This window comes from Cupressus sempervirens, chromosome 8 (genome assembly GCF_028749045.1).
Source record: "Cupressus sempervirens isolate cs-2001-9-10 chromosome 8, ASM2874904v1, whole genome shotgun sequence".
NCBI lineage: Eukaryota > Viridiplantae > Streptophyta > Pinopsida > Cupressales > Cupressaceae > Cupressus > Cupressus sempervirens.
In genome coordinates, this window is record NC_143125.1 from 235,166,147 (window position 1) to 235,187,815 (window position 21,669).

Genomic DNA, 21,669 nt, shown 5'->3' on the forward strand with positions numbered 1-21,669 from the left:
AAATTTACCTTTTGGACTAGGACTCCAAGCCAAGTTGTCCCTCCCAATGAGAGAATTGCATAACCTTTCTCCAAAACTCTAGAGAGAAGGGCATGGTCCTCTTAAAAGCCACCCTCTAGCCACTCCTAAGAGTCCTTCCAGCAAGTCACCTCAACCTGACCCAGGTGCTTGGCGATCTTAAAATGCTCCACCTTAAGTCAGCTTGCATTAGTAAATGTATGGAAAAGGGGTAAAAGTTGGGGAAAACTAGAAAGAATGGGAGGATGGCCATCCCAAGAGTCCAGCCAAAATAAATTTTGCTAGTCATCTTGATTGTTTATCTAGATCTGATTAAATGGCATTAGTTTCCTATTTGTTTTACCAAAGAAAACTTCAAAAAGAAAATGATTTATATTTATGACAGATGTATTAGAAAAGTAAAAATAAGTAAATTATAATTATGTTTCCATTTTGATTTTATTAGAAAAATAAATAAAAATATATATGTATATATATTTAATTGAAAGAATAAAAATAAATTAAGAAACAAAGAAATAGTTTAGTAAACTTTGTTACATGTTAGGTTTATTTCTATTGGGTTCCTGAACGGGGCATTACATCTAGTATCAGAGCCCGAGTTTCAACATTGGGAACTCTGTCATAGTGTGTGCCATCACTTGAGTAATTAGTAAACTTGCAACTTGATTAAATGAAAAACTTATATTGACATCAAACTTGAAACCATATAGTTGAACAAAAAACTCTAAAATGATTCAATCTATGAACATGGAACTAGAAACTTATAACACTTTCTAAATTCTTGCTTTATGTTGGTAAGTTATGACCTTATGTTTTATGATGGATATTGAGATGTCGTTCTTGTGTTTAGGTGTTGTAGGAGAGATGAATTTTAGTTCTAGATACATTGCTAGGGGTCATAGCTTAGGACATGGTAGAATTAGTGGGAGAGCTAGTCACTGTAGCCCTTCCTTAGTTCATTTAGGGGACCCTATTCAAAAAGAGGCTAGAGGGGACGATAATGTTAAGCAACATGTTACAACAGAAGGACCAATCACTAGATACTTGGTCAAGGAGATCCTAGTGTGCATACATTTATAGAATACAGCTCATCATTCAGAGCATGGAGATAGAGATAGGTCTAGGAGTCTTAGAGGGAGGAACCTAGAGAGCAAAAGGTAGTCTACCTAGTCTATCCAGATGGAGGACCTACTATGGGTCAAAGTCAAACCTTTCAATGGGGAAGGTACTAGATATGATGCTGAGAATTGGTTGATCACACTGAATAGGTCCTTTTCTATGCAAGACTTTGACTCCAATGTTAAAGGAAGATATGTCATCACCCACTTAGAAGTATTTGTAGCAGTTTGGTGGAATATAGAAGAGAAGAAACTTGGGATTAATATGCAGACTGTCATGTGGGATTTGTTTCTCAAACACTTCCATGAGTGATTTCTATAAAAGCAATGGCAGTAGAGGGCAGATGAGTTTCATGACTTGAGACAGGATACCAAGACTCTGGTGGAGTATGAGCGTAAGTTCTTTGAGCTTATGTCTTATGTAGGAGTCAGTAATAGCTCACCATTGATGGTCCAACATTTCATTAGACTTAATGCTAGCATCACTAGGGGTGTTAAGGTTTTCCAACATAAAACCCTTAAGGATGCAATTTTGCAAGCTACTTTGATTCAGATGAGTGTGATTATAGGTCAAGGTGGTCTACCAGGTGTTCAGGCTAGAGGATCATCTTATTCAGGACCATCTAGGTAAACCAATCTCAAGGAGCTAGAAGTTCTAAGAATCCTCCTAACTTCTCTGAGGGTAATTAGGAGCAGTAGGGAGGAAAGTTCTTCCATGGTAATAGTGGTGGTTCACAGTTAGGGAACTATCACAATTGGTAGCATAGTATGCATAATAGATCAGATCGAGCTTCTCAAGGGCATAGTCAAGATGCTAGTGTTGGTAGTTTTCATCAATCGCGTACACCTAGAGCTTAGGGAGGCTTTAGTGGAGATTGCTACTCTTGTGGACAACATGGTCATTGAGCGACCAATTACCCTGAGTGTGCACCTCAGTTCTTAAGTCAGAGGCATGCAACCTCTGAGTTTATAGCAGAGACTGGTCCAAGAAGACCTGTACATTGAGTTTTGAGTTTTGATTTTATGTCCTTGTAGTAGGCTTCCAGGAGTAAGCCTAATTTTAGGGGTGGTGGATGTAATGCCCACCCATATTTTTCTTTTTTTTTATGATTGCCAAACCCTTTTAGGCTTGTTTCATGCAAAGATATTTATTTTATAATTAGATGGTATTGTTTCATAACTTGGATTATTGATATATAAGTAATAATTGCTTAATTGACTTCATTTCATGTATTGTTTAATGATTATGATTTCTCATGTATTAATGGTGTTTCAATGATTCCTAGTTGTAATTGTGATTTCTTTCATGATAATATCATATGATCTGATGCATTATTATATCTGAGTATTCGATGTTGACTTATGATTTATTATGATACTCACCCCATACTTGCATGTGTATGGTGCCTGTGTCTATAATATATTTCTTTCTAACATGTTTGATGTGGTTAATGGAGGGGGTCGTAGTCACCTGCTAATCGAGATCTACATGATGTACCACTCCCTGCCATTGCCTATTTAGTTTAGATATATTTATATACATGTACATGTTCATCTTTTATGCATGATGCAGGTACCGGGCATCAACTTCCCTGAATTGCAAGGATGAGTGTGCCCTATTACAAATACTCAAATGGTGAGAATGGGAAGATAATGATTAGGTCCAATCCCAGACATAGCTTAAAATACTTGTCCTACAAGGAGGACTCGTAACAAAGTGGTTACCCTTTTTAAACCCGTGAGTCATTTGTGCATATGTGGTTTGATTCTTTCTTTGGTTAATTTTCCTTATGCATTTCTTGAGGTTTGACTTGGTGATTTGCCTAATAGACTAGTTATTTATGACTATTGAATTGATCATTGATATTGATTTATCAAATGCTATTTAATTTAAAAGTGGGAAAATGTTAAAATAAGATGATCTTGCATTTTTGAAATTACCATGATTAAATGGAATTTTAGTTAAATTAAAAGACTTAATTTAAAATTCCTAATTTTAGAAAACTATAAAAATTAAATATGAGATATTAAACTTTAATTATGGCGTAGCATTATTATATTAATAAAGATTTAAAATTGGTGGCATTTAAATATGCACTTAAGTGGTCTTTATTAATTAAATAATAATAAATAAATGTCTTTTATGAATTTACTTTAAATATTAAAGTTGAGAAATAAATAAATAATAGTAAATGCATATTTTAATTAAAAATGGATTAATTATGCATGAAATGAATAATATAATAAAATAAGTGCAATTTAGAACTGGTGGAGATAGAAACCCTAAAAGGTAATTAGAATTCTATATTAGAGGGTTTTCAGGTCATTATTCCACACATAGGTTTTGGAGAGCAACTCTGGGGTTTGGTGAAGAAGGAAATTTTGTGGCTTGAAGGGATTTGTGTTGCTATAGGAATTTCATTGGCTATGAAATTTTAGCATCAGTGTGAGGTAGGATTTGAAATCCAATGAATGCATTTTCAATTAAGAAAAAGATCTGGTTACTCTGTGCTTGATTGGGTTTTCAAATTTTGCCAATCATCTTGATTGTTTATCTAGATTTGATTAAATGGAATTAGTTTACTAATTATTTTACAAAAGAAAATTTTAGAGAGAAATGTTTTTCATTTACAAAAGATCTATTAGAAAAGTAAAAATAAGTAATTTATAATTACATTTGCATTTTGATTTTATTAGAAAAATAAATTTTATATATATATATATATATATATATATATATATATATATATATATAATTTATTTGTTTCTTTACTTTTTTCTTTGTTTCTTTATTTTTTTCTTTCAAATATATATATATATATATATATATATATATATATATATATATATATATATATATATATATACATACATACATACATATATATATACATATACATATATATATGTATGTATAGATATATATGTGTGTGTGTATACATACATATATATATATATATATATATATATATATATATATATGTATACACACATATATATATGTATACACACACACACACATATATATATATATGTGTGTATACATATACATATATATATGTATACATATATGTATGTATGTATACATATATGTATGTATGTATACATATATGTATGTATGTATACATATATGTATACGTATATGTATATATGTATACATATATGTATACGTATATATATATATATATATATATATACATATGTATACATATATATATATATATATACATATGTATACATATATATATATATATACACATATATATATACATATGTATACATATATACATATATGTATACATATATATACATACATACATACATACATACATACATACATACATACATACATATATATATATATGTATGTATGTATGTATGTATGTATGTATGTATGTATGTATGTATGTATGTATATATATGTATACATATATGTATATCTATGTATACATATATGTATATATGTATACATATATGTATATATGTATACATATGTATATATATATATATGTGTGTGTACATATGTATATATATATGTGTACATATATATATATATATGTATATATATGTATACATATGTATACATGTGTGTGTGTATATTTATTTATTTATTTATTTATTTGAAAGAAAAAAATAAAGAAACAAAGAAATAGTTTAGTGAACTTTGTTACATGTTAGGTTTATTTCTTTTGGGTTCTCGAGTAGGGCATTACAAGTAGATATTACTATCAATCACATGCATGAAATGTAAACACATAACACAAATATTTGGTTAACAAAAAATCCTCCAAGGTGAAGGTAAAACTAGGGTGGGGATGAAACCCACAAATATTTAGTAGTGCAGTAATAAAGGTAACATGTTAGGGTTACAATTTTGATCTCTTCTAATGATCTACCCTGTGAGGGCTCTTCCCTGTTAAAGGTTGTTAAGACTATTAGATCTTACCTTGTGAGAGGGTTTTACACTTACAATAAAGTAAGGACCCAGTTAACAGATTTACAAAGGTATGCTAAAACCACTCTATTAAAAGATTATCCTTGACTCGGTCATGATTCAGTAGTGGATCCTTCAGTTTGCACTCTACTACTGATTATGAATCTCCTCTCTTTAATTCTCTAATTTGATCTTCAATCTGATATATCTTTTCTCTATCCTTCACTACTTTATACGATCACTAACTTTGTTCTTCACAACTTCTCTCTTGCATGTAGTTTCCAAGACTTAACTCCTTTTCTTCTTCTGCAATGTTTGTACTTTCACTTGTGATCACATGCATCTCTATATATCTAAAATGAGTTTTGAATCTATGTATTTAAATATTTCTAAAGAGTCTTCTATATGCTTCCCTATTTTCCCTTCATCTGATTGGTTGTTCTTTCCTCATACGGATTTTTGATCCACATCAAAATGTGTAATAATCTCTGTAACAACCTCTAGAATTATTAAATGTTGTGTCCATGTCAACTTGAAATAGTTTACCTCAAAGTTTGTAGCATTTCAGATTTGTATGCTCTCTCTGTGTTACTTGGCACTCACTATTACTGACACTTAGTCATAACTATTATCTATGTTGTTCGTCAAACTTAACTATGCTTGGATCATTTTGTAAAAACTTGTCATCAATGTGCTCTATCTTCTGAGCATTCACTAGGCTTAGCTTATATTGAGAATACTCGGCAACCAAAGACTTGGTTGACTCCTATAGAACTTGGCATATACATGTTTATTTACAAGTCTCCACATGATTTGACCTATATGGAGTAGCTTGGTTGTAGTGTTGACTGACTGACTCTTCCTTATATATGACTAAGTGTTTGACACTAATAGACAACAAGATTTAGAGATATCAACACTAACATGATGTGTAAAGAATGTGATGGAAAAATAGAAGAAGAGTTCTTTTTTGAGAAAAATGTATACTACTTCACTGAAATCAGAGATTGTGCAAAAAAACTTTAGTGGTCCTACAAAGACTATAGGATTCTATGGTGAAAGGTATTTTGTGATTCTTCTTGATGATTTCATTAGAAAGATGTGGGTTTCATTTCTTAGAGAAAAATATGAAGCTTTTGAGAAATTCACAATATTTAAGAGTAGAGTTGAGAATGAATTTGTTTTGAAGGTTGGATGTTTGAGATCTGATAGAGGAGAATTCATTTCAAATTAGTTTAAAATTTATCGTGAAAAAAATGGCACAAGGAGATAGCTTTCAACCCCTAAGACATCTACAAAGAATGGGATAGTAGAAAGAAGATGCAGATTAGTGACTAGAGTAGAAAGAGCAATGATGCTTGAAAAAAATTTATCACATGTCTTTTGGAGAGAAGCAGTAAATACAATAGTATATACCATGAATAGAGTTAAGATCAAATAAGGCACTAGTAAGACCCCCCCTGAACTTTTGTTTGGACATGCACCTATTGTGAAGTACTTTAGAATCTTTGGAAGTAAATGCTATATTAAGAGAGACAATGACATTGGAAATTTTCATTATAGAAGTGATCAAAGATCTAAGACTATTGTTGAGAGTAAAAATGTGAGAGTTGATGAAAAGTTTAGAATTCAGAAAAGGAAACTTAATTATAATTCTAATGAAGAGACTAATCCTAGAACTAAGAGGTAGAATGTTGAGCAAAAATTATTTTATGAAGCTAACATTGATTTTTAGAATAAAATACAAAGAGAAGAACATAGAGAAGAACCTATATCTAAACCTAGAGTAAAAGTAAAAGTTGAGACAATAATACCTAACAAAAATGTGGTAAAGAATCACCATGTTGAATAGATCATTGGATGAAAACACAAATGAGTTATGACAAGAAACAAGGTACATGAAGAATTTTTTTTAATTTCTCAAGTTGAACCTAAGAAAGTTGATGAAGCTTGTAAAGATGATTATTGGATAAAATCTATGAAAGAATAATTGGACCACACTGAAGAGAACAATACTTGGGAATTGGTTTCTAGACCTATTTAGATAAAAATGTTATTGGAATGTAAAGGTTATTCATAGCAAGAAGGAATTGATTTTAAAGAAACGTTTGCACCTGTTGCTAGATTAGAAGTTGTAAGAATGTTTTTGACATATGAAGCTAACAAGAAATTTTTAGTTTATCAAATGGATGTCAAATCATTTTTTTTAAATGGAAATATAGAAGAGGTATACATTGAATAACGTGATGGTTTTCCTTTGATAGATAAAATAACATGGTTTGTAAATTGAAAAAGGTACTATATGGACTAAAACAAGAACCTAAATCTTGGTATTCAAGATTGGATAAGTATTTGACAAGTTTTTGATTTGTAAAAGGTATGTTGATAGTAATTTATGTTTAAGAAAAAATGATAATGACCTATTTATTGTTGAAGTATTTGTGGATGACATAATTTTTGGAGGAAATGATGAACCAAGTGAAGCATTTTAAGAGGAAAAATTGAAATAATTTGAGATGAGAATGATTGGTGAGATGAAATGTTTTTTGGGATGGTAGATTCTATAGAACAATAATGACATTTTTGTATCGTGCAAACAAAGTGTCTTAAAGATTTGCTGAAAATATTTGGATTGGAAAATTATAAACCTATTGGAACACATATGGTAACTAGATGTAAGTTATCTAGAAAAAATGAATCCCCTTCTATTGAGAAGAAAAATTACAAATCTATGATTGGCAAATTGTAGTATCTGACACTAACTAGACCTGATATAGCTAAAGTAGTTGCAATTGTGGCAATATTTCAAGCAGATCCTAAAGAGTCACATTAGGCAGTAGTAAAAATAATTTTCAAATATTTTAAAGGTACACCTAATTATTGATTATGGTATGAAAGATCACATGATTTCAATTTATGTGCGCACACTAATGATGATTAGGTAGGAGGTGTAGATGACAGAAAAAGAACTAGTGGTAGAGAATTCTTCTTGGAGGAAGATTGGTTTCTTGGCTTAGCAAGAAACATGATTGTATTTCATAGAGTATGATAGAAGAAAAGTATGAAAGAAGCAAAGTATGTAGTAGTAGCAAACAATTGTTATTAGATTATTTGGATGAAGCAAGTGTTGAAAGAAATTGGGATACAATTCACTAAACCTATTATCATTCATTGTGATAACACAAGTACTCTAAGTATGTCAAAGAATCAAGTATTACATCCAAGGACAAAGCATATACATATTAATTATCACTTTTTGAGAGGGAAAGTTGTAGAAAAAGAAATCATATTGGAATATGTCAACACAAAGGAGAAAATAGCATATATATTTACAAAACCTTCGATGAAGGGAACATTTGAGTATTTGAGAGGTATGCTTAGGGTTATTCCCCAACCTACTTCTAAGTAGATGATGCAGAGATTACATCAATCCATATGGTAGTAGAGTACTATTTGTTTACATAGACTAGATACTTAATGCTTCTTCTATGGGGGAGTATCTCTGTTTGAGTGGGGCCATGAAGGACTCTTAGTACTAGTATTTAATATTATTTTTGGACACTTGAAATTAACATAGATCATACTTAGAGAATTGAAATAATGGTTCCTTTATAATTGATACAAATGGGGGAGAGAATAACACATGAAAAACATCCTATGAAAGATTATCCTTTGGGGGAGAGATGAGTACACTATACCTGATACATTATATGGGGGAGTTGTATGTGCTTGAGATTCATATTGATTGATGAAGAGGATTTTATTGATGAAGAGAATTTATAGATAGATGTTTATGTATGGGGGAGATTAGCACCTTCCTTATGCATGTTGGCTACTTAGTGATAGATATAATTCATGAGAAACATGATGTAACGCCCTGCCAAGGGATCCAAAAGAAATAACCTAAAGTTTGACTAAGTTTGATAGCATTTTTTATTTTTTTTTAGAAAGAATAACAGACACATCAAACACAAAGTAGCAAAAGCAATAACATTCATAATAGGTTGCATTCGTTAAAGATCTCATGATGTTGAATCACATTTAAAATCTAATCTAAAACTAAGTCCTTCATTTAATACATCCATATGAAAGAATAATGAAAAGTCCAATGTTCGTAAAATATACAATTGTTCTGAATGCCTCTTGGCAAATTAATTCGAAATGCTCATTCAGCCACTGTACATGTCACAGGGTATGAAAGGCTTAAAAGAATATACATAAGCAAGATAAATATACATCATCCTCTTCAGATCCATGATACATGTGCAATAAAATAAATGAAACCATCCATCATACATAATAAATCCATACATCAAGAGATATACATCCATCATAAAATGATACAACATCCAACATATAATATAACCATCTATCATAATGATCCATGAACAGAATGAAGGTATATGCCAACAGAAATACTCCAGCCACGATATCTCAGACAGATCTCAATGGTAAGAGTAAAAAGCACTACCACCCGACCACATGGAACCTAAATGGTCCACTACCACCGCGCTGAGGAGATAGTCTCAAGTCCCAAATAGGATAACAAAACATATAACATAAATACTCTCTAAGTCTAGGAAATCCTATAAGTATGCTAACTCAAAGGTTCCTAAAATAGATTGACATCTAAACCTAGAGGCACCATAAAGACATGTAGGTATCTACTATGTAAGTGGGAAAGTGTCATCACACAAATCACGTTCGGAGTTACTCGAGCAGTCCCTTAGGACTCCCGGGTCCCTAGTGATCCCTGCGGCCACTAGTATCCTCTCATATTGACAAGGCATACTACGGAATGCAAGGTCATAACCAAGCGTTCTCTCTACTCCCATCCTAGTCTGTAATAGCACTCATGGCATGGGCGAGAACATACAATTATCTCTTATTAGGTTCATTTAAGTTAGTATTAAGTGTAGAGTTATCACTTATTAAACAACTTACAATGGGTTACCCCCAGGACCACTTAGGGTCCCCGGCCCCCATTGCAAGCCACTTCCCGACACTGCATAAAGATAACCTACCCTAAGCTCATGAAATCACAAATCACCTAATCATAGAAAAATTACCTCAATCCTATACAAGTGACTGGAAAACATCATAAAGATAATCATAGTAATCACATCAGTGCTCTACGAGCAATTGGAAAGCAACAAGATTAATCAAAGTATTCATCGGTTCTCAACAAGCAACTGGCAATAATCCAACAATATTGATCAATGACTCATAATGGTTATTCAGGTATCTCATAGCATACATACTGCTATTTTACCAAGACACTGAAACATAATACTCAACAAAACAAATATACTCATCATAAACATACCATCACATACATGGTTGAGCCATATTGATCAAGATCGAGTCTACATGATACCAAACTCACAAAACCCCCAAGCCTCTGGTAGACGTCCTATAACTGGTCAACACTCTAGTCAACCCCAAAAATCCCAAAATAGCATAGAGTATAAGGAAAAACAAGGTACAAGCACATGTTTTCAGTTTTAAGTTGAATGTGGGGTTTCAGTTTCCATTTTCGAGTTTACTAACAAGTGATGGAATACTTTCATTATTTTCCTTATAATAAATTTAAATAACAGCTTAAGTATAAAACAAATATTTACCCCATGATCAATTTCCCAAATTTACTAAGGTAAATATTATTATATTGACTCTAAGCTGATGATTATAAAATTCTCGTTGAATTCATTAATCTAGACTTAAATTAGATGATCACCTAATTAATAATTAATTAATATCTTTAATTAATTGTTCACAATATATGTATCTTATAAACAAAATATTATTAAGTAATATTTTGTTTATATTAAAAAAATGTATTACTAATATTAATCTTATTAATAATTATTATTAATAAAATTAATAATTATTATTAATAACATTAATAATTAAAAATTTATACATATTAAAAAAACTATTAATAAATTTTAATAATTTAAAAAGTGATAAAAAAATTTAAAACAAGGAATGCGTTTATAGCCCGCGCGGCTTTTAATAAAACAAGGATGCCAGCCGCAAGCCAGGCTGCGGTCACAGCAACAGTACTACGTACTGTTGCTGCTGCCGCAATCTGTACTGCGGTTAGCGGCAGCAATGCCGTAGGCCAAACATGGGCATGGGGTGGGGTAAAACACCCCCCCCCCCCTCCCAAAGCCATTTCATTTGTTTTTTTTATATAATTTTTTAAAAAAATATATATATGAAACAAATTTATATGAAAAGTGACGTTTTTATAAAAAAACGTGTTTTTATATTAAAAAAAATGTTTTAACAACAGACTTTGTAAATAATGAATTTGATTATAATGAAACCTATTTTAAATGAATATATATATATATATACACAGTAAATATATATATATATATATATATATATATTCTTTTATCGAAAGTTCAGAATTAAATCTGATAGACCAAAAATCTATATCCTCATTTCTTATTTTCTTAATATTTTTAGAAGATTTTCCAATAAAATTTCTACCCTTTTTGATAAGTTTTCACAATTTTCAATTTATTGGAGAGAAATTATATAGATCAATTAAACATCCCATATACAGAATAATTTTCCAGTATCCAGAACTCACAAGCATGATATATATATATATATATATTCTTGATCGGAATTATCTAGACAATTATTTAGCAAACATGAAGAAGACAGGAATTAAAAGAACGTATTTGAATTATGCAAATCTTCACAAGTGTCTACCTGGACACTGATGCTAATTTGCTATGCTCCAAAAATCTGTAGAAAACAATTCCCCTTTTTGAACTTTCTCCTTCTCTGAAATTTTTTTCTTCTTTTTTTTTTCCCAAAATTTCCCAACCCCCTCCAAAAATGAACCCCCAATTGTGATAAAGGAGTTCTCTCCCTAAAATCAGGGCACTAATTGTGCATTCCCCTCAGAGAACTCTTTGCTCGCACCTTTTTAACTCTTTATTAACTTTCATTTATCTTTCTTTTATCTTTTCCATGCACATACAATAATCTATTAAATTAATTTATTTAATCTTTACTTGACCTCTTTTAAATTGATTTATTTAATTTAATCTCATGCACGTATTATGCAATCATAAAACTTTTAATAATTTAATTTTCTTTTCCCACTTCTAAATTTATTTTTGAACAATAATTTTGATAACTATCTATTAATTTTAATAATAATATTATTTAGCATTTACTTAAAAATGCACTCCAAATATATATATATATATAATTAAATTAATTAAATATTATCATGTTCAAATTTAAACTTATAGATTTATTCTCAAATTTAATTCTTTTTATAGGACTCTTTTATATAATTAATTTCTCAATTAATTAAATAAAATATTAACATAACAAATAATTTTTCATTAAATTAAATTATTAATTAAATCTTTTTAATTAGACTTAATTAACAGAAAATTCACCAAAACTCATAAAGTAAAAATACGAAAACCCATCATAGTTAAACACATACAAAATTCAACTAAGGGTTTAAAATCATGAATTAACGTCATCTGATGCATTCGAAAGGTACATGACTCAGATACTTGTCCTAATTGTTAATTAGGATGAATGGCTCAAAGGTTTGGGATTTGGACTTAAGAATTTATCTCCCCTCTCTTACCATTGAGATAATGTGATAGGGTACACTCATCCTGGCAATTCAGGAAAGTCGATACTCGGTACCTACAACCTGCATAAAATCCACGCATATGCATACACAATATATACTAAGCTAAACAGACAATGGCAAGAAGTGGTGCATCGTGTAGATCCCGACTAGCAGGTGACTACGACTCCCTTCCTTAACCATATCATAAACATCACACATAAAGAAAACAAACATGCACACCATACACATGCAGTATGGGGTAAGTATCCATCAGAAAAGACATAGGATAATCCATCTAACTACACATCATCAATAATCTAACAGCATTGTAATAATCATCATGCACATATGAAGTATAGAGTACCAAGTAATCTCATCATATATCAACTGAGTCTGAAACAATATCTAATAATCTCAAGATAATGCTACTAATTATCAAACATAAAACTTGGCCTAAAAGAGTTTGGCAATGATAGCAAAAATGTAACTAGAAAAATGTAAACTAGGGACAGGCACTACACATGAATGGGGGAGAAAAGGTAGATGAGGAAGAGGTATATTTAGTATTCTTGGAACTTAGATGTTTTTCATCTATGTTGTTATCAATTCCAAAGGGGGAGATTGTTAGCATGAATTATGACTATATTCATATAGGGGAGTATCTTAGAATTGTTCGATACATGATTCAGAGCTTATGTGTTGCATTAATGACAATGTTTGTCATTTATGTCAACATACTAGTTATTCTATGAAGATTGGTAGAACAAGAGAGAGAGAGACTGGCTTTGCTAGTTTGAGGATTGAAAATCACTCTATGCACACTTAGGATTATATTCTAGAGTGTGTCTAGATATTATAGTTAAGAGCAAGTACAAAAATATGAAGAATGGACAAAGCTATGTGGATTTTAGTGACGAAATTTTTTAGAAAACATTTTTGGAAAGTGAGTATTATTTTTTGGATTTTATCTCCAAATATAGATGGAATCTGGTTGGGCCAGCTGAGATAGAGGTTGAAGACATGTTGAACATGTCTTGGTTAAGTTAGCATAATCATATGTTCATTGAGTAAAAAGATATGAAGATTGTGAATCGACAGATTGGTTGTAATCTTAAAAATATGTAATATTGTAATGTAATATGTATTGTAATATCTTAAGATGGTCCTATATTATAATTTTAAATTGGGAACTTAGGGCTAACTCAATAACTTTTTTAAGGATTTGGTGTAAAGAAAAGATATTCCTTGGTTATAATCATTAATGAGATTTTTTTATGTTATAGTAACTTAAGAGTGAGATCCAGTGTGGATGTGTATGTGGTTTTGAGATCATTGTTGATTATACAAGCTCGAATGCATATCTTTTGGATCAAAGGATAGTTTGGTATTTGAGGCATGATGAGCTTACAAAGAGTTGTAGTTGGCAAGATAAGTTACTAGTTGGATAGTTGTTTTATCACATTAAATTATTCAAAAGAAATAGTACATAAGGTGTTTGGACATTGAGTTCAATTGACTTCCTTTCAACTCTTAACAAGTTTGGCTTAACTCCTAACAAGGTTGGAATCTTCTAAAATGGATTCGGAGTCTCCTAATAGGGACTCATATGTATTGATTGTATTTCATTGACTCCTAATAATGTCAATCCTCTAATAAGGAAATTTTATATTAGTACATCATTTTGTGGGTACCATCCCCGCCATGTTTTTTCCTCTAATTGAGGGTTTCCCTAGTTAAAAAATCTAGTGTTATTGTGTATGCTTATCTTTCTATGGTTGTTACATCTATTGTTTATATGTTTCAGAATTAATAAGGACATCAAGAGTTTTTCTAATTGCATAACTAATTCACCACCACCCGCCCCCCGCCCCCCCGGCTCCAGTTATCTTGGTGGAATTTACTTTCTAATAGTTTTCTTGGTTCCTTCCATTTATATGATTAAATTCTTTGTTTATCATATTTTTCATTCTAACTCATGTAAAATAGTTGAGTTCTCACAACATGATATGAGCATTTGAAACCTCCATGATCCTAGGTTGGTTATGGCTACAAGGAGTGTTAATTTAGAGACTTACTTATACAAGTTTGATGGATTTGAGAGTATCAGTTCTACACTTATTTCTCTTGTTGTACATGTAGACATAGTGAGAAATCTTTAGCATGAGTGATCTAGCCATGTCATTTATAAATATCTACAATAGATGAGTACATAAGAGATAGTGATAGGAATATTGTATATCTCTTGTACAAATGTTGTTTGTAAAGGTTGCACTCTTGGAAAACATCACCTAGATCCTTTTCCTTTAGGTAGAGCCTCACATGATAAGGCACCATTGGAGTTGATTTATAGTGATCTTATGTCATTTCCCAATCCATTTTTTGTGCTTATTATGTACTCACCTTCATAGATGATTTCTCTAGATGCACAAGGGTGTACTTCTTGAAGTACGTGTCTGATGTCTTTGATTCATTTCAAATCTTCAAGACATGTATAGAGAAGTAATTTGGTCTTTCTATCAAGAAAATGTACACTAACAATAGGGGGAAATGTGTGGATCAAACTTGCAAATATTTTTGCACCAAACATGGTTTACATTATCACCTTACAATTCCTCATACCCCTCAACAGAATGGAGTAGCTAAGAGAAAGAACACAACTTTATGGGAGATGGCCAATTGTATGATACGATCTTGAGCTATGAATCCTTCATTTTGGGCTAAGGAGATTAATTGTGCCAACTTTATTTTGAATTAAATGCCTCCTAAGGTATTGCAACATTTGACTCCTGAGGAGGCATGGACTCATGTCAAGCCTAACATTTCTAAATTCTGAGTTTTGGTAGTGAGGCTTGGGTATTTATTCTAGATGCTCATAGGAAAGCCATAGAGAGGATTAGTTGACCACTCATTTTTGTTAGAACTATGAGGATATGAAGATATAAAGGTTTTTAGATCTTGATTCCAAAGAGGTCTTGTTTTGACGAGATGTCTAGTTTGATGAGTGTCATTCTTAGATGGATCCTCCATCACCAACTTCTCCCTCACTACCTAGTACTTCCTCTTCACCTCTTTAGGATGACATATCCTATGTGAATGATATAAATGGTGATCCACCTTCTCCACCTCCACTATATATTCAATATTTTTTTCCCAAGTGGGCACGTGTTATTGTTGATGAAACTAGACCTTTGGTAGGAGATCCTTCAAATACTTGGCACACTTGTGCTTAGACATCTTGACCAGTCTTTTGAGTCATGACATTTTGGATGATCCTTAAAACATTTTAGAGGTGAAAAGATGCCCTAAGTGGGATAATGCCATGGTTGAGTAGTATTATTCTTTGATGAAGAATCACACTTGGGATCTTTGTCATCATCAAAAAGGAAGAAAGTTAGTTCAGTGCAAGAGGGTGTACTATACCAATTTATCTACACATAGTTTTATTTGTAGGTACAAGGGCTATCTTGTTGCAACAGATTTTTCTCAACTAGAGGGTACTAATTACTCAAAGACCTTTTATCTTATCTGTCATGCCCAAAATACTAGGCAAAAAAATAGATTTTTTTTTGAAGTTAATTAAATCTATTATGTTAATACCGGTTGACTAAAGACATACATAAGTCACATTAGGTTTTGATATAATCGATAAATTTATTTCACAAGTTAATTTATAAGTATGTTGAGAGATAGGTATAATTTCCCCTAATGATACCTTAACACTTTATTTCAGTGGTTTTAACGATTCTTGTAGGATTCAATCATTATATTTACACATTCGTTATTTAATCAATTTTGACATTTGTTCATATTTAAATAGACCCCAAATTAACACTCCCTTTAACTATATTTACTAACTAACTCATCCTTTTTAAGTCAATCTTAAATTTCACTATGTATTATGTAAACATTACCAATACTAATTTAAATATTACATGATAAATAGTATATATTTTTATTTTATTTTATTTTATTTAAAACAATATATTATTTTAATTTACTTTTCAATATTCCAAACATAAATCATCCATACAGTAATCCTACTAGCAAGCATAAATTAAAACTAAACTAATATTACTTAAATCTACAGAAATATTCTAAATTAAACATATCTAACATATTTAATATAAATAAAATAGATAAATAAAACAAAATTAATCTAAACACATAATACTAAAGAACTATTTAACTCACTTACATTATCTAACATCTAACATTTAAAACATACTAATTTAAATCCCTTAAAATGAAACTAACTTTATAATTTAAATTTTACTAAATTCCTAATAGCTTTTTTTTTTTAAAACATACCAATTGCTTCTAACAACTAACATATCCCTTACTAACTTTAACTAACCCCTTACCTCTTACCATACCCTCTTAACTAACTACACATCAACATTCCCTAACAGCTAACCCTAACTAACCCTTAACTAACCTAACCCCAACTAACTCTTAACTAACCTAACTCCACTTCTTAAACCTAGCCGCCCCCAAGTGGGAGGGTGCTCTACCCAACCCTTTCCATCACACCGCCCAAGAAGGATGTGCATAGGCAGTGGCCTCCCTAACTCCCTTCCCCCTTCCAACTACCCTTCTCCACATGGAAGTATGTGAGGCTTAGGGCACATGGAAAGTGGTCAAGGGTGGAGTTTTCCAAATCAATGTGTCGCTTCCCCTTTCTTTGAATATGTCAATCCCCCAATAAATTTGAAGTGTTAGTCCTAGATTTCATGCGGGTATGTTGGGAAATAAGGTCAACGTATTAAATATGCCATTGATTATATAAGCTTGCACCTAGGTTTATAGAAGTAGGTGTAGTTATTGTTTAAATATTTATGGGTGAGACTTTAGGATAGCATAGGATAGTAGATATTATGTTTATTTTTCTTTTATTGTATTTTTTTTAAATATTAATTAAATTAAAACAAAGGTTTTACAATAGGGATCTTATAAAGATTATTTTGTCCTAAAGGAGATTTAAGTTTTCCTCATACAAAAGGCAAAGAGCTTTTGCTCTAAGGATGAAATTTTTTCTCAAGGCCCATTTTTTTTTTCTAGGTGTTGAATTTTGAATGCAAATTATATTTTCATGGCAAGGGGAATATTTATTTTTTCAAGTCTTTTTTTTTTCAAGTGAAGATTTGCAAATTCATTAGTTAACCAAAGGAGTTTTTTCTTTCTAAGTTGATTTATAGCATAGAGTTTGATGTAATGCTTGAGTATTCAAATAGCAATATTATGCTTCCAAATAATTACAAACATGCAAAATGAAATACCATTTATAAACTCAAATTTTCTTAACATAGTTTGGAATCAATTTTGCATAACTCTATTTATCATCATTTGCTTTAATTACGATTTAATCCATGAATACAAATTTGAAATTTAAGAATGTCACAAAAAGGTAAAACATCATTGCATCCATTTTCCAATAAACATATGCCTATAAATTGAATGACACAGAATATCATATGAATGGAAAGTACTCCACTTTTATTCATTCATATGATTGAAGGACTCCCTCGAGAAAGAACTAGGGAAGAAAACACAAGATCATAATCATTTGAAAAAAAAAAAAACGTTTAACAATAACATTTTTACAATAGGACCATTATCCCGAGGAGAAATATCCCAACACATTTGGATTTAAATAACAACTCTGAATTTCCTACTTGGCTCCATAATAGGGTAACCATTACAAAATCTACATTTTTATCAAGGTAATCATGGAGAGAATGAAACTAACCATGAGACAAATAGATTTAACATGAAGACACAATCAACCCATTTACTCTCATCCTAGGTTTGTACAATAGGTTCGTTAGCGAACCAGGCTAGGGAGAAGGTGAATTTTTCTAGATAGGAGACATCAGTCACAACACCATAATAGTTGTAGTTTCAAGGCTATAATCACAAGAACTTCCATTCTTTCACTTTTCAATTTCTCAAAACACAAACATGGTTTATACTAACAAGTAAGGGCCCATAACACCCTACTCTCTCCCTCTCCTCGTCATGAGGAGAGACTTTGCATTGTCAGAGTCCAATTGAAGCCCTCCTATCGTACATGGCCACTTCTACCCTATCTAAGGGTGAGTAATGCCAATACAATCCCTTACAATTTTCCCTCAAAAATCAAATGCAAAACACAAAGGAAAACATTTAAAGAAAACCCATTACAATCCCATCCCTAACATGTTCATCATACACAAGAACACACATATGCAAAAACACCTACTTAAAAAATGAAAGACAACATGATGAAATGAACTTGAAGGATTCCTACCTTCATAAATGGTTATGGCAACTAAAATTTGGGAAGAGCTATCCTTCTTTCTCCTTCAATCCCAACTTTGCTCTCTAAATCTAGAGGTTAAGTCAACAACCTTCCACCCTCAATTCTACCACTAAATAGGCTCCTAACTCAACCACTTACAAAATGCAATAACTCCCCACTTGACCAAGGGCTTCTAGAGTCTTCTAACTCAACCTCATCACTAAAGGAACTTCAAGGTGGAGTATAACTTGACAACTCATGGTGAAACTCCAATTTTCGAACTAAAGCAAAAATGGGATATTTGGGTGGTCAAAAAAGTCAAAGAAAGGGGTTAGAGGGGTGGAAAATGCCCCCAACCCATACATATACCCCCTAGGTACTTAGTTTTCATAATTTTTGGCATCCATAACTATTTAATGACCTACTAAAAAGCTTTAAATATTTGGGCTTCCTAAAAATCCTAAGAATGCAAAATTTATCACTAAACCCTGATTAGGGTAATTAATCCTGATTACTAACTAATCAATATTAGGTCACTAACCTAGTCCAACTCAGATTTTTAGGTTGCTCAACTAACCCTATTTATCATGCTGAAATGCATATACGAATTACGAGTGTCAAGCGACACTATAAAATCACTGTTTACAAAACATTAACACCTAATGACTATATAATGGTATACACATTCAATTTATGATAGAATACAAACAATGAGGTCTACATCTTTTATTAGACTCAACCCTGGTTTTCACATACAGTACATAGGGTCCAATTTTGATTCTCCGTTAGATTTCTTAGCTAACAATCCTACACACACATTTCACACATCAGTAGCTTGAGAAAAATCACATGCATATATATATAACACATCTGGATAATCACATAAATCAAAACATCAATCTTTCATATAAATAACTGTTTATATCATATCTGCTCATACATTTATGTTGGTAAACAGATTTGTTCTTTCCAATTCTGACTCACAAATGCCCTAATTTGTGAACAGATTATGATTACAACTTGGAAAGTGGTTTCTTGAAGATTTACTTTCCTCTGAATTGTTAGGTACAACTTCCTATTGTGAAATTTGTAATGAATTTTGTTTATTCCTAAATCTAAACAGGGTATGTTCTTAACCAAAGAACATGAGAGGTAAACTAAGCCAATCCTATAAGGAATTCAACTTGGGCAAGAAGTAACATTTTAAGGATTAGTTAAATCGATGAACTCACACATCATATGAATTCATAGTTAATATGGACTAAGATTGATCTATCGAGGAACTAAATTGTAGAGAAAGGTTATATTGAATGAAAACATCTAAAGGATCTCTTTGAGCTTAAAGTGACAATTCATATCATATTCAGCTTGTTATATTAAACCAGGGGTAATAAAACTCTGTTTATTCCTTGTTTCAAATTGAGATAAAGAGAAACAATAAGCAAACAACAATTATTACAAATGGAATAGAAAATGATTGATACTGAAATACCATTCAATTGACTATGCAACATCAAGTACTTCACATCAAAAAATTGATGTCCTGTTATTAATCTTTCATTATCATACATATAGGATTCTAAGATGACCGTTACAATGAAAGCTTAATCGGTTCAGCTTCTCAAAAATGACAGATGGTAGAGAGCCAGTACATTTATTACAATGATTACATAACAAAAATAGAAAGGGAAAAATATGAATCACTTTTCCTTCTTCCCCTTTTCTGCTTTTTCCCTATAGGTTTTGGCAGCAACAATTATCGAAATCGACTCTTCATGCTTATGGACATACACATTTGTGTACCTTAAGGGCCACTTAGAATGCTCTTGGGCTAGATCTCTAATGGTGCTTAACCAGTCTTGTAGTTCTTTCATGGTCACGTGCACACATCTGCCAAGCTTCTAAAGCTCAAAAATTCTATCTTGATGACTAGAGGTTATTCATGTCAGCTCATCTATGAAGTTAGTGAAGTTTTCTTGCATGACAGTTACCCCAATTATTGCCTTCCCTTGTCCACTAGATTGTGAATCAGTATGCAATCCTTTTAGCAATTGATAGTCTTTTCCTTGCTCTTTCTTCGATTTAACTTCAATTTCTTTAAGTCCTTCTTCCGTCCCCATAATCATTTCATATTTGAACTGCATACTTTGGAACCACTCAACTAGGGGCTCATCTCCTTTGGGTAAAATCTTTGCTTCAACGACCTCCTTCACCTTCATGTGGATGATCATTTTTAACAAAGAAACACAATCATCACTCTTGACCTTTTCTATAGCCAAGGTGGCCCTATTTGATGATATATTATCTTTCTCTATTTCCAATCTTAAAATAGCATTACCAATCTAGTCTATAACAGAGAGTCCTTCCACCTTGATCTTCTCACTCCACTCTCTGTTGATTTTCCCAAAATGCTTATCTTATTGAAGTTGAGATATAAGTGCCTAGATAGCTACAGCAGTGGGGTTTCTAGTCATGGGCATCTCAGAGATGCTCGCCAATGAAGTGACCAATTATCTAATATACTCATTCATTTATTGTATCTCTGCTTTTATTCAAACCTTTGACAACTTTAGACTTTCTAGTTTTCCTTCAATCACCTCATTCATGGACTTCCATAAGCCAACTTTGGTATCATGTCTGGCTTCCCCGAGATCTATTGAATGCATGGTGAAATCATCTATAGTCATATCCTCAATTGTTC

General features: G+C 31.6%; 1 pseudogene; it reads left to right on the top strand.

Moving 5' to 3' along the window:
- Nucleotides 1–9,463: 9,463 nt before the first annotated feature.
- The window catches only part of LOC149542363 (endoglucanase 25-like), a 64,034-nt pseudogene continuing 51,828 nt past the window's right edge, over nt 9,464–21,669 (top strand).